The 21,407-nt window shown below is 37.9% G+C and overlaps 1 long non-coding RNA gene across 1 annotated transcript in view; it reads right to left on the bottom strand.

The window, feature by feature from the left end:
* Positions 1 to 8,469, bottom strand: part of LOC129619480 (uncharacterized) — a 35,329-nt gene extending 26,860 nt beyond the window's left edge. Inside the window, exon 1 of the long non-coding RNA XR_008697894.1 lies at positions 8,274 to 8,469. This is a non-coding gene — a long non-coding RNA (uncharacterized LOC129619480). The remainder of the gene's footprint in view (positions 1 to 8,273) is intronic.
* Between the last annotated feature and the right edge of the window lie 12,938 nt (positions 8,470 to 21,407).

Raw genomic sequence — 21,407 nt, 5'->3', positions numbered from 1 at the left:
TGATGGCACATACATATGGACTTGCCCATTCATCTAAGTTCTTCCTCTCTTCTTTCTAGGCGCTGGAGGTCCCAGAGCTCACCTCCTGACCTCTTCTCTCTCTGCCCTCATTCCTTCTCACCTCCTCTAGCACATGTCCTTAAATATCAACCATACCTGATGTATTAGTGTCCTATGGCTGCTGTAACAAATTACCAACAGCTTAGCGGCTTAAAACAACAAAACTTTGTTCTCTCACAGTTCTGGAAACCAGAAGTTCAAAATCAGTGTCACTGACTTGAAATCAGAGTCTGCAGAGCTGTGCTCCCGCCGGTGGCACCCCCAGGGGAGAGGCCTTTCCTTGCCCTTCCCGGTTTCTGGGGTTACCAGCGATCCTTGGATTGTGACTATATCACTCCAGTCTTTGCCTCCCTGGCCACATTGCTTCCTCCTCTTCTGTGAGTGGGAAATCTCCCTCTTCCTCTCTAACAAGAGCACTTGTGATGGCATTTTGGGTCCACCTAGATAATCCACAAGAGTCCCTCCATCTCAAGGTCCTTGATAACATCCACAAATACACTTTTTCTTTAGAAGATCACATTTACTGGTGCCAGCCATTAGGACCTGACATTTTTTTAGCTTACTAGAGCTAATAATTCAAAATCACTTATCTACAACACTACGTTTCAGCTCTCAAATTAGAATAATTGGACTGATTTGAGTCCACCAGGTCCCTTGTGATGCCCCTCTGACCTCATTTCTCACCATCCTCCCACTTGCGCAGTGCGCTCCAGGCACATCAGCCTCTCTGGTCTTCTCTTCTCAGGGACTTGGACCTTGCTTCCTCACCTCACAGAAATCTCTGCTCAAATGTCACCTCCACTGAGAAGCAGTCTTTAACCACCTTGTCTTCCACCTCATCTCCCTCCTTATCTCTTTTTTCTTCTTCTCCCTCACCTTCCTCTCTTATCATCCTTCCACATCTGCCAAGCATCTCCTTTTCCTACAAAATCACTTTCATTTCCAAAAGGAAACTTCTAAGTTCACAGTAAGCATTTCACAATACACAAAATACATAAGAAGGTTTATGGCCATAATTATGGCAATAGATTAAAGTTATTACTGGCAATTAACAACCCAATTATCATATAACATTTCATGCATTTATAAAAGTGAAAGACATATTACAAAAACAAGCCACGGATATCATTATGAGGAGCAATATATAGTTTCTCCCAGTCTATTTTTTAAATATTTCTGTATTGACAGATCCAGCCCTAGACACAACTAAAGTAGGCAAAAATAATTGAAAGTGAAAGTGAAGTCGCTCAGTTGTGTCCGACTCTTTGCGATCCCATGGCCTGCAGCCTACCAGGCTCCTCAGTTCATGGGATTTTCCAGGCAAGAGTACTGGAGTAGGGTGCCATTTCCTTCTCCAAAACATAATTGTGCACCTTTGAATGCCTAGTGTTCCCCCTTTCTGAGTTCTTTATTGTGGGATCCTTCTGACAGAGACCCTGTGTAACTACAGAGGTCACATGTCCACAAAGTCAGACCTGGACAACAAGTGGTTTCCAGAAGATTCCCTAAAATGTTACATTTTTGTGCTATTTGCTTTTTTAAACTTTTGTGGGGGAAATATAGATTCTTAAGAACTTGCAAAAATAGGACAAAGAGGTCTCCATATAATCTTCATCTTATTTTTTTCAATAGGAATTTTTAAAAGTTAGCAACTAAAGGAATGATTTTCCTTGCTGTTGAGTTTAGGACACCTGCAGTCTAGGGAATTGGTGTTAGTTCCCTCAGATATCAGGCTTGGAAGCCCTTCCCTGACCAGCAGACAGTGGTGCCCTTGCTCTCTGTGTCTAGAACATCCTGAACACACCTTATCAAAGAATCCGACAGATGGCATCACAATTGCTGGCTTGTTTCCCTCTTATCACCGGTGCATGGCCTATGAGAAAAGATGGAATGTGTCTGTTCTTTCTTAGATGATTTCAAGACTCTGGTAAACTCCTGGCACAAAGCAAGTGCCCAATGAACACGTAAGGCCACAAGCAAGCAAGTAACCCAACTGGCTGGCTATATTGCAAGGCCAAAGGATGATCAAAATCAAACTGCTTTTTATTTAATATTCTTGTTTTATTGCAGTCCAGATTTGCAAGCATTCTGCAGATGCAATCTGTAAAAGTTAGCTCGAATTTATGTTAGTAGTTTGAAATTCACAATTAAAAAGATGAAACAGATGTTCAGGAATTTGGATGGTGTGGGGCTTGATTGTAAATATCAAGCTGAGTACCAGTGACAAATCCTGCATGGTCTCTTCTTGGAAGTTTGCAGCAATGATTTTTAGACTGAGCAGATATAAAGAAAAAAATAAGATATATGTTTCTTTCAATGGCTTAAAAATTATTAAAATCTGAGAAAAAGCAGGTTTTAGGGTTTGTGAGTCATTATAATGCCTGAGCAGGAAAGATGATTTTTTTCACATTAACTTCCTCTTATTGTGAGCGAAACAGGTGAAAGGTCAGATGAGCTATTTTTAAATTTATTCTCAAGGGGAATTCATAGTCTTTATCTACTTGTCACCCAAAATGTACCACAGCCATCTCACTTTTAAACAAGGGCTAGATCGATGTCTCCTGGAGCAGGTCTTTGCTGACTGAGAGAAGCACAAAGCAAATAGCAAAATCACAATGTGTTGCCATGAAGAGTTACCAACATCTCTTTTCCAGGTTAGTGCTGTTTTGGATAATCATGGTGCTATCCTTATGTGACTCCAAGCAGGACAAATCTGGGTTTTAAAGAATTGATTGTTGCTTTGACTTTTTAGAGCTATTCATTTCTAAAACCCAGAGCAAGACCCTGTAGTTACAAACTTAAGTGAATCAGACAATTGGATAAATATACACACAAAGAACCAGACCCACTGGGAACAAAAACGACTCCACTTTGTAAGCCTATAATTTATAACTTGCATAGCTACAAAAGGGGCAGTGGATCCTAAATTATCCTTTTTTTTTTCATGTTGAAATCACTGTGCATAAAGTCATCTCTCAGACTGAGAAGCCAGCGAGTGGCTGGTGTTATTTCTTCCTATGTTTAGAATGGTTTCTGAAAAGATTATTGCTGGGTGACCCAATACCTCTCACACTGATTCAAGCATTATCAGCCTTCAGTTAAGGGCTGTTGCCACTCCCAGCCACTCGTGGTTCCTCACGCTTGCTGCATAATCAGCATGAGGTTTATTGTGGAAACCAAACCACCCTATGGCTGACGGCTGGGTGCCAGCTCCTCCTGTCAGCTCTGCTGCCTCCCAGGTAATGACGGCTGCTCAGCCACCTCCAGACCGCCTCCCTGTGTCCTTGAGAGACTTTCTCCTGGTCCCCCCTCACCACAGTACTCATATGGGTGGATTCAAGAGGCTCAGGGTCCGCTACTCTTATGCTTTATTGATGATTGGACCGTATTATTTACTTCCTGCTCTTTCTCTCCACGTAGATTTAGATTGGTAAATGCAGTGAGTTCCTAGTTTAGAACAAAACTGTGTTTCAAAGTTTACTTGTAAATCTATTGGAAATTTAAGAAGATATTCCTCTAGAAACAAGGGGGGAAAAATGGTTGGTTAAGTCCTGTAGGCATCCTGTAAAAAAGGCCAAGTGGTAGAACTGAAACAATATAGCTCTTCAGTGAAAAAGAAAATACTGACAATGAAGCAAAAGTGTTGTATTTCAAGCTACATATGATAAATTGGGCCCCAGACTGTACAACCCTATTCACAACAGCCAGATGAAAGAAAGAAGGAGGCCAGGGTCCCTCGCCATGTGGACGTAGGAGGAGGAAATCTAGTGAGATTGAGAAAAGACATGAAAAGAAAATGAACCCGCGCAAGGATACAACATGAGCTACTGTGGATGTGTCAGGGGCAGTGTGGACGATTTCAGGACATCTACATGCCTGCCATCACCTGAACACGCTGTGGCCAGTAACCGTGGCAGCAAAGTGAGTGTAGAGAGGATGGGGGAGCTAGAAGCCCACCTCTACCTGGTGACCCCCAAGAAAGCAAGTGTGTTCTGATCTAGCAAGAAATATTCTCTTACCAAAGCCTGTTTTTAGTACAGGGTTTCCCCAACTTTTCTGACCATGAGAATCATTTGAACCACTTGCCAAACTGCAGACTCCCAGGTCTTCCTTTGAGACTAACTGACTCATAATCTCATAATTCTGAGGATTACCAATCAGTGCACAGCCACACTAGTGATGGAAATGCCACTTCACTTCTTTGGTTTTCTCTAAAGCTCATTAACCCATCGCATCATGAGAAAAACAATAGACAAATCCAAAAGGAGAGACACTCTACGAGCTATCTAACCAGTACTTCTCAAAACTGTCAAAGTAAAGGCATGTCTGAGAAACCGGTTTCCTGTTGAAGACATATAGTTGGGTCTTATTTTTTCAATCAGCTTTCTAACAGTCTCGCTCCTTTAGTTAGTGTATTTATTCATTTGTAAAGATGATAATTGTGGGTTTGTAAAACACTGATTTATTTGGCTGTACCAGGTCTTAGTTGTAGCATTCAGGATCTTCAATCTTTGCTGTGGCATGGGGGAATTTTAGTTGTGGCATGTGACATCTAGTTTCTGACCCAGGACTGAACCTGGCTTCCCTGCTTGGGAGTGTGGAGTCTTAGATACTGGACCACAGGGAAGTCCCTAGGTCGTGTACTTAAGACATTCACATTTAAAGTGATTGTCGGGATAGTTGGATTAATATATATCATGCTTGTAACTTTTCTCTTCATTTGTGCTTTGTTTCTTTCTCTGTATTCTTCTCCTTTCTTTAGTTTTGATCAAGCATTTTACTTGCTTGTTTTATGTTCTCCTAAGCATTTCAATGGGCATCCCTGGTGGCTCAATGGTAAAGAACCCACTTACCAATGCAGGTTTGATCCCAGGCTCAGGAAGAACCCCTAGAGAAGGAAATGGCAACCCACTCTAATACTCTTGCCTGGGAAATCCCATGAACAGAGGAGCCTAGCGGGCTACAGTTGATAGGGTTGCAAAAGAGTTGGAAATGATTCAGCAACTAAACAACAGCAGAAGTGGAAGCAGTGACAGATTTTATGTGCTTAGTTGCTCAGTTGTGTCCTACTCTGTGTGACCCCATGGGCTGTAGCCCACCAGGCTCCTCTGTCCATGAGGATTCTCCAGGCAAGACTACTGGAGTGGGTTTCCATGCCCTCCTGCAGGGATCTTCCCAACCCAGAGATCAAATCCAGGTCTCCTGCATTGCAGGCAGATTCTTTACCTCCTGAGTCACCAGGGAAATCCAAACAACAAAGAATATCAATTACACTCTTAAAATTTTTCTTTAGTGAAACTCAGTTACTGTATCAGTAAAATGGAATACTTCCTAGATTACAGACTTCTTGTGAGAATTAGAAATAGTCCAATAAGCCATATATTAACTTCTCATCCCTCCTGTTACATTAAATAGCCAATGCTTATGGAATAATTGGGTTGGGTGTGCTCAAGCACTAAGTCTGTATTGGCTTATTTCATCTACACAGTGTATTGAGAGAGACACTAATTCTTTATAAATGAAGAAAGGAGGCATAGAGAAGTTAAGTAACTTGCCTCGGGTCACACAACTGGGATCTGATGGAGGGGGAGTTTGAACCCAGGGAATGTGGCGCGAGAGTCATTCTCATTTTCTACACTCCAAAGAGGAATTTCCATGGTGTGTTTAGAAGACAGTGAGTAGGTTAATTTGATTGATAAGTGAATTTGCTTTGGGGTAAATTTGAAGAAAAACTAGTATATATTCAAAACACATTAAACTGAATAATAATATAGGCTAGAGATCTTTTTGGAAGTAATGTCTGTATAAAATTTAAAAATACAGTTGTTTAAAAATCTGGGTACATGGGACTTGCAGCCAACTGAAATAAATTGACCTACAACTGGAAAATTTGTATCTGGATTTTTCCCAGGAAATCCAAGCTGATATTCAGCCTTCTTTGCAATTTTTATTATATAATCTTATGTGTTTATTAGAATAAATTATAAATGCTGAATTTGTTTAAAATATTCTGAATCTGATAAATTTCCTTTGTATTTTCTTTAACCTGTAAGCCTAGTTGGGCATATTAATTAAAGAAAGATATTTTAATTGAATCAGCTGTTTTGCCCAATGTGATAGCATGTCATTTTGAATTGCTTTCTTAAATGATTAATCCATAAGGCTTTACTACAAAGAAGAAATGTTGAAACTTACATAAGGCTGTTGAAACTTATATAAGTTCTGTTTTTTAACTAAATATTTAGAAAATCCTCTACACAGAAATCAATTGGTTATGCTTTTAATTTCAATATGAGCACATGGTTACACATTATTTGCTGCTTAGGTAACAGTCATAGGTATCTCTCCATTATGTTTATAATACCTTTTGAGATTACTATTCATTATTAAAGCATTCTTTAATGGGATTAAAAACTCAACATTAAGAGATTTTTGAGAACTCTTAAATGCAAAAAAGAAATTTTATTAAAGATACTGAACTGAAAAGCTATCTGGCAAGGCAGCAAATTGTCAAAACTAAAGTCCCTTTGCAGTAGCCATTTATGTTTTATTTGCCATTCCACTGCAAACCATGTAAAAGCAGATGCCTAATCAGATGGCAAGATTTCTATGTGTTTGGATAATGATAAATATATAAAAACTAAAACTGGTTTCAAAAGCACTCTGAATAATTATCTAAAATCAAAATGCGTTTTGTACTTAATGGAATAATATTCTCCTAATAGAGTCTTTCTGTTGCTTACTGTTTAGGGAATTCCAAAAGACTTTCCTATATCCAAAACATTATTGGAGTTCCTTCAGTGAGACCTGGGATGCAATCTGTTCAGACACCTTCATTATACAAAAGAGCCATCACTGTATAATGTATGGCTCCATCATAACCTAATACAACACAGTGATTTGCAATATGGTGATTACCACTGTGATTTGATTCATTAATTCTCAGTAACAGTTGTTAATCAGCTCATTAAGCAAGTATTGTACAGAAGATTTCATCCAGGGGAACCTCTTAAAAATCACTAAATGTCTTCTTTTGTATGGGGAGGAAAGAGGAAATAGGTTTAATGCCAGAGGAGTAGCCTATAAATATGGCAGTTTTTCAACTATAACAAAGTTTTAAATAATTATACTTTCATAAAACTGTAAATTCTGGGCACTTTGCGCCTTCTCCAAAAATGTGTTCACAGCTAGAAAACTCCTCCCATTTGGCTTCCCTGTATTCTGCAACTATTTTATTATTGGGATGTAGAAAGGGATTCTAGCCCTACATTTCACACCTTACCAAGATCCTCCTGCTTTTTCTTTCTTCTATAGAATATAATTTAATAATGCATTTCACATATTTGAGATCTTGAAGATTAAACTTAAATATAATTTTAGTATTGTATTAGTTGATTTTCAGCAACTTAGTTTATCTTGAGACATGCAGTATGTGAATGCCTATGAGTGATAAGCAAGTTACCATTCTTTGAGGATAATAAAAATTCCCAACTTATTCCCAGTTTACAAAGAAGTTTCAAGGCCGTGATTTAATTTGACCCATATAAAACCTGAAAGGGTGTTACTATTAGCCTAATACTTCCCACAAGAAACTTAAAGTTCAAGTCAAGTGACTTGTCCAAGTTGAAAAGTTTGCATGTTCAATATTGTATATTTTATATACAATAAAACTATTGTATATAAAATAGATCAACAACAAGATCCTACCATAGGAATCTATATTCAGGAAACTATATTCAATATCTTATAATAAACTATAATGCAAAATAATATGAAAAGAATATATATATGTATAACAATTGCTGTATACCAGAAAATTATACAAGATTGCAAATTAACTTTATTTCAATTTTAAAAAGGAATAAAAAAGAAAAGTTTGTGTGTTCACATATTATAATGACAAATTCACGCTTTTATTAGTACAACATGAATTTTCTCAATAACTAGGCTAAAGCTAGCAGTCTCCCTAAGAAATGTCTTATCCATTCCTGAAGCAGGAGATTTTAAGCCCAAGGGTAAGAAAGATCTTGTTAATGCTTAGGGGGGAAGTGGTATAAAATGCAACTTAAAGAAAAGCTTCTATGCAACATTATTTACTTTTGAAAACACAACTGTGTTTACATTTTCCCAATACACTGTGAAATCATCTGTCTAGGGTCAAGCAACCAAATGACTGAGTAGGCTTATTGGATTAGAGCCAATCAAGCATGTACCTGAAATCATTCCACTAGAACTCCAATACGAGCATCTTCTACCATAGTAGGTACAACGGCTCATGAAGCATGATGAGTACTTGAAGTGTTTCCCTTCTGAAACGAGGAGACAGCGTCTTCTAATTGCTTGCCCAGCCACATACTGCATGATCCACCTGGCCGCTCCCATCTCTTAAGTGGTCTAAGCACTGACACTGAAAATAAGCTGATTATTTGCATGAGAAACAAGATATTGCTGAATTCCAGAGAAATCCACCCATGTATAAACCAATCCAAATAGGCATTTGCTAATACAATTTAATTTCCGGTTCCCGTGTATCAATTGAATCGATCAGTATTAATTTAGATTTGTTAGTGGCTGGACCTATTGTGTATTAGTTCTGCTCTTTGTCAGCTTGTTAATTTCAGTAAATAGTATCTCAAACATTGCAAATGAACAAATTAAAATGTTCATTCTTAACAGTGTAAATGGGTAACATTACTTTAATATGTTTTAAATAAACAGACAACATCACATTCACAAACTTACACTCTTTTCTTACCCAAAGAATTTCAACCTACGTGTACAAGGCACAGATTTTTATGTTAACAAAATGGAAATAGTAACAACACGGTCAAAAAAACCAGCCTCCCAATGTTGATGAGGATCATGTTTCTACAACCTTTTGAAATCACACCATATCCAACTCTGTCCCCAAATATAACTTTAATGGAAGAAGAAAGCCACAGTTTCTCATCAGGCTCAATAGTGCTCTGTCAAATTTTTAAAAGAAAAAAAAAAGATAATATTAAAATTTCCCAAGTGGCAACTGAACATCTCCTTTTGTATTTCTATATTCCATTTGCTGCACTGGCGTTACATTTTGTCCTCTACCTTATAGGCGTGGCTGTTCTCCTTGACTCTTGTTCAAACTAAAAGGATAACATTTCATAGAGTAGACTTTGGGAAATTCTGTCTTAGAAGAATAGTCCATCAAGAAACTCATTTTTATTTCCTTATTGTGCCAGAGATGCCACTGGCCACATAATTGCAGTGGTGGATAATTCTCGTATCTGAATCTCATAGAGGAACTGGGCAAGTAAAGTTCAGTTCAGTCACTCAGTCCTGTCCGACTCTTTGTGACCCCTGCGGCACACCAGGCCTCCCTGTCCATCACCAACTCCTGGAGTTTATTCAAACTCATGTCCATTGAATCAGTGATGCCAACCAGTCATCTCATCCTCTGTCGTGACCTTCTCCTCCCGCCTTCAATCTTTCCCAGCATTAGGGTTTTTTCAAATGAATCAGTTCTTCACATCAGGTGGCCCTAGTATTGTAGTTTCAGCTTCAGCATCAGTCCTTCCAATAAATATTCAGGACTGATTTCCTTTAGGATGGACTGATTGGATCTCCTTGCAGTCCAAGGGACCCTCAAGAGTCTTCTCCAACACCACAGTTCAAAAGCATCCATTCTTCAGTGCTCAGCTTTCTTTATAGTCCAACTCTCACATCCATACATGACTACTGGAAAAACCATAGCTTTGACTAGACAGATCTTTGTTGTCAAAGTAATGTCTCTGCTTTCTAATATACTGTCTAGGTTGATCATAGCTTTTATTCCAAGGAGCAAGCATCTTTTAATTTCATGGCTGCAGTCACCATCTGCAGTGATTTTGGAGCCCCCAAAAATAAAGTCTGTCACTGTTTCCCCATCTATTTGCCATGAAGTGATGGGACCAGATGCCATGATCTTCGTTTTCTGAATGTTGAGTTTTAAGCCAACTTTTTCACTTTCCTCTTTCACTTTTATCAAGAGGCTCTTTATTTCTTCCTTGCTTTCTGCCATAAGGGTGGTGTCATCTGTGTATCTGAGGTTATTGATATTTCTCCCAGCAATCTTGATTCCAGCTTGTGCTTCCTCCAGCCCAGCGTTTCTCATGATGTACTCTGCATATAAATTAAATAAGCAGGGTGACAATATACAGCCTTGATGTACTCCTTTTCCTATTTGAAACCAGTCTGGTGTTCCATGTCCAGTTCTAACTGTTCCTTCCTGACCTGCATACGGATTTTTCAGGGGGCAGGTCAGGTGGTCTGGCATTCCCATCTCTTTCAGAATTTTCCACTGTTTATTGTGATCCACACAGTCAAAGGCTTTGACGTAGCCAATAAAGCAGAAGTAGATGTTTTTCTGGAACTCTCTTGTAAAGTATATATAGGTTATTGTGAAAATAGTCAGATTCAGACCACAAACCTATATGATCTTTTTTCTGCAACTTGGTGAGTGGAGCAAAGAGATTAGAACATGTGTTTCTACTCTGGGCAATCAAATCAAGATGACTTTGTAAATATAATGGCTCTGAGATAGTTTGTCCTTGCATGAAATTCAGCATGTTTTCCTCATGAATCAGGAAATGAAAAGGATAAATGGTCATGGAGTGGGAGAACTTTTATTTATTTCATTTAAAATCTTTATCTCTTGAAGACAAATATTATGGCCTAGATAAAATAATGGAAAAGGTACTTTGCATTCTGGGTCTTCTTCTGGCACATTCTTGGAGAGGCATCTTCAACATCAGGAGGCATGCTGCTGCTAAGTCACTTCAGTCGTGTCCGACTCTGTGTGACCCCATAGACGGCAGCCCACCAGGCTTCCCCGTCCCTGGGATTCTCCAGGCAAGAACACTGGATTGGGTTGCCATTTCCTTCTTCAATGCATGAAAGTGAAAAGTGAAAGTGAAGTTGTTCAGTTGTGTCCGACTCTTCACGACCCCATGGACTGCAGCCTACCAGGCTCCTCCGTCCATGGGATTTTCCAGGCAAGAGTACTGGAGTGGGGTGCCATTGCCTTCTCCGTCAGGAGGCATAGTCCAGCTTGCTTATTATATCTACAAGGATGGCATAATTTGACCTATCTAGTTAGCATTATAGACTCAAAATATAATTATATGTTTATCACAGCTATTTTACTAAGACCATTAAAACTTGTAGGCCAATATCACCTGAGATGACAAATACAACAACTTACCATTTTTTATTTTTATAATCTGTCTGTAAATGGTCAGTCTAAGCCTAAATGGACAAATGGTTTGTTGTTACTAGAGATACTGGGTTTAAACTTTGGGGAGAAAGAGCCCAAAGATATATGACTAGAGCAGGAAGTTTAGATGAGATTAAAGATAGGATCTGTAGATGAGATTAAGTGAAAATGCGTGTTAGTCCCTCAGTCCTGTCTAATTCTTTTCAACTTCAGGGACTGTAGCCCACCAGGCTCCCCTGTCCATGGGGTTTTCCAAGAAAGAATACTGGAGTGGGTTGGCATTTCCTCCTCCAGAGATTCTTGTCAACCCAGGGATCAAACCCATGTCTCCTGCATCTCCTGCATTGGCAGGCAGATTCTTTACCACTGAGCCAGTGGGGAAGCCCATGTAACAATAATTACCTCCATTTCAGAGAAGTTATAACTAAACTTATCTAGGTCATTTGATAATTTGCTGGGATGGTTATAGATAAGGAGCCCATTATCAATTAAAACTAAACCTTCAATTAGTCATGGCTCACTGTGCTTCCACTTTTAGGAAAAATAGGTCAGACATAAGAAAACAAGCTGAGATCAAAGGTTTAGTTAAAAAGCAATTTTTAGAATTCACTCTATGTTTTTCTAAATCATCAAAAAGGAATTCATTTTATATCAAATTATATTCATTCTCAGCCAACAAAATTTCTAATGTATTTTGCGTGATTTTCCACAAGGGAAGAAGCACCATGTTGTATTAGTGAGGACCCTTTTGGATATAAGTCACAGAAAACCCAACCCAAATTGGCTTATGCTTCCCAGGCAGCCCTAGTGGTAACGATCCCACCTGCCAAAGCAGAAGAGGTAAGAGAGGCAGGTTTGATCCCAGGGTTGGGAAGATCCCCTGGAGGAGGGCATGGCAACTCACTCCAGTATTCTTGCTTGGAGAATCCCATGGACAGAGGAGCCTACTGGGCTACAATCCAGAGGGTCACAAAGAGTTGGATATGACTGAAGTGACTGAGCACAACTAAACCTCAAGTAGATCAACAACAGTTGGATCCAGCTTATGGGGACCTGTGCTCTGTCTTTTGGCTTAACATTCATTCATTTGACTTGATCCTCAGACCTTGACTTGTGACAGACACAGCTGCCAGCAGCCCCATAACCAGCTTCTCCCAAGTTCAAATCCACAGGAAAGAGTACTTCTTTCCTAGCAATGAGGACAGCCCCAGATTACATGTGACTGGCTCAAATTGAATCTCTGCCTAGCTTGGATGACTTTCTGATTGGCCAGAATTGGGACAGAAAAACAATAAATGTCTGCTAAAATTATTCATTATTCTTTGGGTGCAGTGATAAAGGAGCTCATTGACTTGGCTTTTATGAGTGTTTTTACCTTTACACAATGCCTGGCATGTAGTAGATACTCAATAAATGTCTCCTTAACTGAACCTGAACTTTTTCATTAGTTAATAATTATAAAAATTCTAAATCTCTTGAGGAAAAAGAAGTCTGACCTTAAATTGGTAGCAAAACACCCTAATAGAAATAAATCAACGTCAGTGATTGCATGGGACCAGAACACTGTGTCTTAGAGTGCTTCCATGGAACATTATGTCCTTAAAATGTTCTGTAAGGAAGTGAGATTGGGAAATAGATTATTGCCACATCCCTCTCTTATAGATTCCCAACAATTATTACCATAGTTAGAATCCCAAGAATCTATGGATAATAAGGACCACTTTCCATTATTATTCAAGTTTCTCAAATTGGGAGGCAATAGGCTGGAGTTTTACAAAGTAAGGCTACAGATATGACTGCTGGAGGGCTTGGTTTAGGTGAGGAATAGTGGGTTTTTGGACACATGATGATATCAAGGAAATTTTTTTCAAATAATGCAAATGTTCAAAAGTAGGGAATTAGTTTAATTACTAAAGAGTGGAACAATACAAAGCCACAAAAATAATAAACATTTATATTTGCTGTCAGGAAAAAAGCCAGTGGTATATAATGTATATAAAGCAGATTGTAAAATAAATGTCTGTTGTCTTACTGCATTTTCTTTATAAAAAATGAAAAAGTAGATATTTGTATGCAAAAAAGGTGTCTGAAGTTGTACAATAATAAGGTAACAAATGAGGAGGTAGTTATTTATGGTAAAATTTTACTTTCTTTTTTGAACTTCTTTGCATCTTCAGGATGTGGGTATGTGTAAAATTTTTTGAGTTATTTTAACTTCTTCAAAAACTTACTATAAGTATTATTGTACTACTTCTCAAGCTTTTTCCCTTTCTAATTTGGTGCACTTTTAACATCATGAGAAATTTCAAACTCATAAGCCTTTATTCTTTTCTCAAAAATAAAGCTACTTCTAGGTGCTACAGAAGTAAAAAAAAAAAAAAAAAAAAAAAAAGGATTGTAGGCAAAGCACTTCAAAAAGTCCTCAACTGATTCATTTTTTTTCAGCTGTCTCAGTACCAGATTTCAATAGACCACATGAATCAGGACAACTTGACATGAACATCAGTCCAATAGAGATGTCAAAAGTATAGGGTGCAATTAGGAGCTGGAAAATAACAAAGTGATGGAATATCATTAAATCACATCAGAGATTATAATAGCACTTGACACCAGCCACCTAATGAAGCTGATTGAACTATTCAACAGCTTTTATTTCAGGGATAAAAGGATTGAGGTGGTGCAGGGAGGACCTTCCTGGGCAATAGAAAGATGGAATCAGTGACAGAATACCCTCAAAAGGACCTCTCTTCAAAATGCTGAGTTGGAATAATGCTGCATGCCCTTGGGTCAGCATAGGTTTGAACTGTGCACTATCAGGTCAGGGATGCACCAGGGAGCAAGCCAGGATGTTTAGATGGACAACTGGGAAATCAGATCAGGTCTATCAACTATGATGAAAGACTCTAAAGACAGTGGAAGCATCTCTCTTTTAGTCTCATTTTTTTTTCTACATTTGATATTTTATCTGGATAAAGATACAGGCAGATGCTGCTATGGAAATTACCTTGCATTAATTCCAAATAAAAAGGAAATAAGAAAGCCTTGGTAGGAGTCAAATCAGCAAAAGTGTGTTGGGATCAGTTCTTACCTAGAAGTCCAATAGCTCTTGGGTGAGCAAGTGCTGAAAAGACATCCTTCCTTTAATAGTTCATTATTAAAAATTTTGAACATAAAGTTGAGAAAATCATACAGTGAGCACTAATACACCCACAACCTAGATACAGTCATCGTTCGATCATTTGAGTTAGAGATTAAGATTATTTTCTGTAAACTACATTTTTCACTTTGTAATTAGCAAGTCATCTGTGACTCTGTACATAGATCCTATGCAACTATCCTACTGGGCTTCCCAGGTGACTCAGAAGTAAAGAATCCACCTGCCAATGCAGGAGACACAAGAGATGTGGGTTTGATCCCTGGGTCAGGAAGATGTCCTGGAGAAGGAAATGGCAACCCACTCCAGTATTCTTGTCTGAAAAACCCCGTGGACAGAGGAAACTGGTGGGCTATAGTCCATGGGGTCACAAAAGAATCAGACATGACTTAGTGACCAAAACAACAGCAAATCCTACTGTAATAGATATTTTATCCATTGAGGATTGGTACCTGCATCAATTATGTATTAGGAGATTCAAAGAGTGAATTTCTACTTCTGTCATCATTTCTACATTTATTTGGATGATAAAATTGAAGGATATAAAAGAACTCAGGATCTTTACATTGTAGCATGAACAATGCCCAGACCATTGGAGATTAGTCGACATAGAAAAAATGGAAAAGATGACCAAGCCTCAGGAGAAAAGGTAATTGTGGAGATATACCCTGAGATTCTGGAATTACAGGTAGGAGTTATAAAGCAACTATTACAATTATTAGGAACATATATAAATATAGCTATGATAAACAAGTAAAATATCTTAACAGAGGGATAGAAACTATTTTTAACTATTGAAAAGAATGAAAAAAGAAAAACAAACTTGGCAGACTTACTACAATCAAGAGGGTAAGATACTGGCATGTGAATAAATATCTAGAAGAATGGAACAAATCCAGTTGCTTTGGGGATGAAAATGTTATAAAGTTAATTTGTAATGATAGTTGCATGCTGCTGCTGCTGCTGCTAAGTCGCTTCAGTCATGTCCGACTCTGTGCGACCCCATAGACGGCAGCCCACCAGGCTCCCCCATCCCTAGGATTCTCCAGGCAAGAACATTGGACTGGGCTGCCATTTCCTTCTCCAATGCAGGAAAGTGAAAAGTGAAAGTGAAGTCACTCAGTCTTGTCCGACCCTCAGCGACTCCATGGACTATAGCCTACCAGGCTCCTCCGTCCATAGGATTTTCCAGGCAAGAGTACTGGAGTGGGGTGCCATTGCCTTCTCCAGATAGTTGCATAACTCTGTAAATTTATTAAAATTCGTTACCTTGTATGAAAGTGAAAGTGAAATGCACTCAGCTGTGTGCGACTCTTTGTGATCCCATGGACTATACAGTCCATGGGATTCTCCAGACCAGAATACTGGAGTGGGTAGCCTTTCCCTTCTCCAGGAGATCTTCCAAACCCAGGGATAGAACCCTACCAGCTGAGCCAAAAGAGAAGTCCCTTAGCTTGTAGAGTTACCTTGTATAGTTAAAATGAATGACTTCTATTAGATGTAAATTCAGTTCAGTTCAGTTCAGTTGCTCAGTCGTGTCCGACTCTTTGCGACCCCATGAATCACAGCACGCCAGGCCTCCATGTCCATCATCAACTCCCAGAGTTCACTCAGACTCACGTCCATCGAGTCGGTGATGCCATCCAGCCATCTCATCCTCTGTCGTCCCCTTTTCCTCCTGCCCCCAATCCCTCCCAGCATCAGAGTCTTTTCCAATGAGTCAACTCTTCACATGAGGTGGCCAAAGTACTGGAGTTTCAGCTTTAGCATCATTCCTTCCAAAGAACACCCAGGGCTGATCTCCTTTAGAATGGACTGGTTGGATCTCCTTGCAGTCCAAGGGACTCTCAAGAGTCTTCTCCAACACCACAGTTCAAAAGCATCAATTCTTCAGTGCTCAGCTTTCTTCACAGTCCAACTCTCACATCCATACATGACCACAAGAAAAACCATAGCCTTGACTAGACGGACCTTTGTTGGCAAAGTAATGTCTCTGCTTTTGAATATGCTATCTAGGTTGGTCATAACTTTCCTTCCAAGGAGTAAGCTTCCTTTAATTTCATGGCTGCAGTCACCATCTGCAGTGATTTTGGAGCCCCCAAAAATAAAGTCTGACACTGTTTCCACTGTTTCCCCATCTATTTCCCATGAAGTGATGTAAACTATACCTCAGTAAAGACATTTGAAAAAGACTTAAATGTAAGTTCTAGAACTGAAAATGCAATTTAAAAAATGATGCATTGGTGATGGCAAAAAAAATCAGTGATCTTGGAGATATATCAATAGAAAATTTCTAACAATAGGAAAAGAAAAAGAAAAAAATTAACAGACCCTCAGTACCTGTTGATTAATATCAAAGAATGATTGAAATCCCAGAAACAGAGGAGAGAAAAATGAGTGAATCTTAGAAAAACTAATAGCCATAATTTTCTAAATATGATGAAAGGCATAAATTACAAATTCAAGAAGCTGAGTGAATCTCAAGCAAACTAGAGGCATAAATACAAAGAGAGCTACGTTATATCTTAGACACATCAAACTGCTGAAAATCAAGATAAAGGGAAAAACTTGAAAACAGAAACTTGTTGCCAGAAAAACAATAATATAGAAAAAAATAGGAATCAATAGTCTTCTAATTAAAGAAAGTCAAAGCACAGTGGAATACCTTCAAGGTAGTAGATGGAGTAGAGGGGAAACCAAAACCCAAAATTCTATGCACAGCAAAAGTATCTGTCATAAATTTAAACATAGAGAAATTTGCATGTAAATCAGGGTTAAGAGAATTCATCATCATCAGACCTGTACTACAACCAATTATAAAAGGAAGTTGTTCAGGTTTAAGTGAAATGAAGGAAAGTTACATTTTCATAAAAAATAAAAATAATGATAAAAATATGGGTAAATATTAAAGAAAATTTCTTCTCAATATCTTTAAAATTGTAGGTTACTTAAAAAACAATTGTATTTATAATACACATTAATGTAATAAATAGGTCAAACATAGCAAAAAAGATTATGTAAAAGATAGACTTACATCATTTGGCATTAAGTAATACAATGTTGATTCTAAAATCCTGTTAAAATTTTAAAAGATTATTGTAGTCTCTATTGCAATTGCTAAAAATCATGCAAAGAGGTATAGCGTTATAAAAAGCTAATAGACAAATTTAAGTTTTAAAATAATTATTTAACACCAAAGATATCCAGAAAGGAAGAAAAGAGGAACAAAAAGTGGACGGAAACCAAAAACAAAAGCAAAACGTTAGCCATAAATCCAAACATATAGTAAATGTTAAATGGCTAAGCCCTTAAATGTCAGAGATTAACAGAACGGAAGAGCAATACTCCACCATATGCTGCCTATAACAGATACACTTTAAATATAAAGAGACAAATAGCTTGAAAGTAAAAGGGTGAAAATACACATTATGCAAACACTAAGCATGAGAATTATTCCATGAGCATATGAATGTGAGATAAAATAAATTTCAAGACAGAGAGTATTATTAGAGGAAAGAGAGATATTTTGAAATGACAAAGAATCAACTCCTCCAGAAGATATAACAATTATAAGCATATGTGTAATAACAAAGCTTCAAAATACATGAGGCAAAATTTTCCAGATAATTAAAGAAAGAAATAAATAAAAATCATGGATGAAGATTTTAAATTACACCTGTGTAGAGAAAAAGTATCAAGAATGAAGTTAAAGACCTGAAAATTCACTGTCAACCACAATGACTTAATTGATTTTTTTACCCTAAACCTTTTTCTTTTATTTTGTTTTTATTTTTTAAATAAAATTGCATATATTTAAGGCATACAACATGATGATTTGATGTACATATATGCATATATATATTAAAATGATGACTACAGGCAAATGAATTAACATATCACTTCACATACTTACCGTGTGTGTGCGTGTGTGTGTGTGATGAGAGCACCTGAAATCTACTTAGCAAATTTCTAGTATTCAATGCAGTAGTATTAGCTATAGTCATAACGCTGTACATTAAATTTCTACAGGTAGTAATCCTACATAACTGCAGCCTTGTACCCTTTGGTCTCCACATTTTCCCACCTCCTTGCCCCTGGTAACCACTGTCCTTCTCTCTGTTTCTATATATTTGACTTTTTTAGATTGTGTATAGAACAATACACTCAACAACTTCATACTACATATCATATATAAGTGAGCATATACTTTCACCAAAATAGACCATATGCTGGGCCATTAAGTAAGTTTTAATAAATTTCCAAATCTCTAACCAGAGTGGAATTAGAAATTAGAAATTAGTGTATTAGAAATTGATAACAATAAAAATATTTTCAAAAACATCACATATTTAGGAATTAACAGACTTTTAAATAATCAACTGTATCCCATCAAAATTTCCCTTAGGATTCTTAAAAACTGACATCAATTACCTTAATCTAGTCTTCTACATATTTGTCAGCTGGTCCAACACAGATGTCACTTTCTCCCTGAAGACTTTTTCAGCTCTTTAACCTTAATTTAGAAATTGTGAATTCCTTCACCTGCTGTTCTCTTGGAAAACTTTATCTATTTCTTTCTTGTGACACATATTACTCTGTGTTTTATTCATTGGTGTATATTTCTCTCCCCATGAAGTATCAGTTTCATGTATTTTGTTTTTATATCCCCAGTTTCTGGTGCATAGTAGACCCTTGATTAATGTTTGATTGAAAGAAATATATGGAGGAAGGAAAGAAAGAAGGAAGGGAAGAAGGGAAGAGGAGGAGAGAAAGAAGCCTGTACTTAAGTTGGATCTTTTAAAATATAAACATATAATTCTAAGCCCCAAAAGACAAATGTTTTATTTTTTCTTCTAATCTAGAAAGTGATTGGGACATATTTTTAATAGCTAAAAAAAAAAAAAAAATTCCTTGTGTGAAGAGTGGGACCTAAAGAGAATTTTTATGACAGAACCAGCTTAAAACTTTTTTTCATGCATATAGCTATGTTTTCACAGCCAACATTCAGGCAAAGTAATTTTAAGGGCATCTAAGTGTCAGCTGCTGCTGCTGCTAAGTCTTTTCAGTTGTGTCCAATTCTGTGCGACCCCACAGACGGCAGCCCACCAGGCTTCCCCGTCCCTGGGATTCTCCAGGCAAGAACACTGGAGTGGGTTGCCATTTCCTTCTCCAATGCATGAAAGTGAAAAGTGAAAGGGAAGTCGCTCAGTCATGTCCGACTCTGGCGACCCCATGGACTGCAGCCCACCAGGCTCCTCCATCCATGGGATTTTCCAGGCAAGAGTACTGGAGTGGGGTGCCATTGCCTTCTCCAAGTGTCAGCTACCCATACGGATTTCAGTTGTTAAAGGATTAGTTGAAAAGTATAATAATTTATTTCTCCAAATATGGATATAGCTTGGGGAAAAAAAATACAGTCTATCAAGAGTATATGGAATCCACAGAGGTCTAGAATAAAGTAATATATTTCTGAACCGATTTCACTCTAACCATTATCTCACTGACTTAAGTGCTAAGAGGTGCTGGCTTTGCTAAGACTTTATCCCTACAAAGTCTAAACTGGAAATATTTCATCCTTGTAAATAATTTCTCTATGACTAACTTGCTGAACATTAAAGGTAAATATATGTTTATATACAATTATTTTAAAACAACTTGTGGGATTGTTTTAAAAGGAATTACACTTAAATCTTTAATCTAGATGACAGTATTATTGATCATTTAATAATTAGCTTGTATTTACTTCCATCCTTGAGTGGGAACTTTTAGACTTGGTTGAAAAGAATCATTTGTGTCTTAAAATCTACCTGAAGCAGGTATCATTTCTGTTAATGGAGGACTTTTCCATACATGTGTAACAACAGCTCATTCGAAATATCTGTGGAGAAGGAATTCCAAGGTGGTTCAGTGGTTAGGACTCAGCAATTTCCCCGCTGAGGTCCTGGGTTCTATTCCTAGTCTAAGATCCCACAGGCTGTATTCCTAGAAATGGAAATAAGATCCCACAGATGTGGCAACAATAGCGGTAAAGGTCGGCGGGAATCGTGGGGAGGGAAGAAATGAAATATATGGGGAGAATACTGAGTAGAGTGCCTGATAAACTATGGATGGAGGTTCGTGACATCATACAGGAGACAGGAATCAAGATGATCCCCAAGAAAAAGAAATGCAAAAAAGCAAAACGGCTGTCTGAGGAGGCCTTAAAAATAGCTGTGAAAAAGAAAGGAAGTGAAAAGCAAAGGAAAAAAGGAAAGATATACCCATTTGGATGCAGAGTTCCAAAGAATAGCAAGGAGAGATAAGAAAGCCTTCCTCAGCAATCAATGCAAAGAAATAGAGGAAAACAATAGAATGGAAAAGACTAGAGATCTCTTCAAGAAAATTAGAGATACCAAGGGAACATTTCATGCAAAAATGGGCTCAATAAAGGACAGAAATGGTATGGACCTAACAGAAGCAGAAGATATTAAGAAGAGATGGCAAGAATACACAGAAAAACTACAAAAAAGATCTTCATGACCCAGATAATCACGATGGTGTTATCACTCACCTAGGGCCAGACATCCTGGAATGTGAAGTCAAGTGGGCCTTAGGAAGCATCACTATGAACAAAGCTAGTGGAGGTGATGAGATTCCAATTGAGCTATTTCAAATCCTAAAAGATGATTCTGTGAAAGTGCTGCACTCAATATGCCAGCAAATTTGGAAAACTCAGCAGTGGCCACAGGACTGGAAAAGGTCAGTTTTCATTCCAATCCCAAAGAAAGGCAATGCCAAAGAATGCTCAGACTACTGCACCATTGCACTCATCTCACAGGCTAGTAAAGTAATGCTCAAAATTCTCAAAGCCAGGCTTCAGCAATACATGAACCGTAAACTTCCAGATATTCAAGCTGGTTTTAGAAAAGGCATAGGAATCAGAGATCAAATTGCCAACATCTGCTGGATCATCAAAAAAGG

Source organism: Bubalus kerabau, chromosome 9 (assembly GCF_029407905.1).
Source record: "Bubalus kerabau isolate K-KA32 ecotype Philippines breed swamp buffalo chromosome 9, PCC_UOA_SB_1v2, whole genome shotgun sequence".
Lineage (NCBI taxonomy): Eukaryota > Metazoa > Chordata > Mammalia > Artiodactyla > Bovidae > Bubalus > Bubalus kerabau.
Note: the sequence above shows the minus strand (reverse complement) of the source record. Positions and strands in the feature narration are given on the sequence as shown.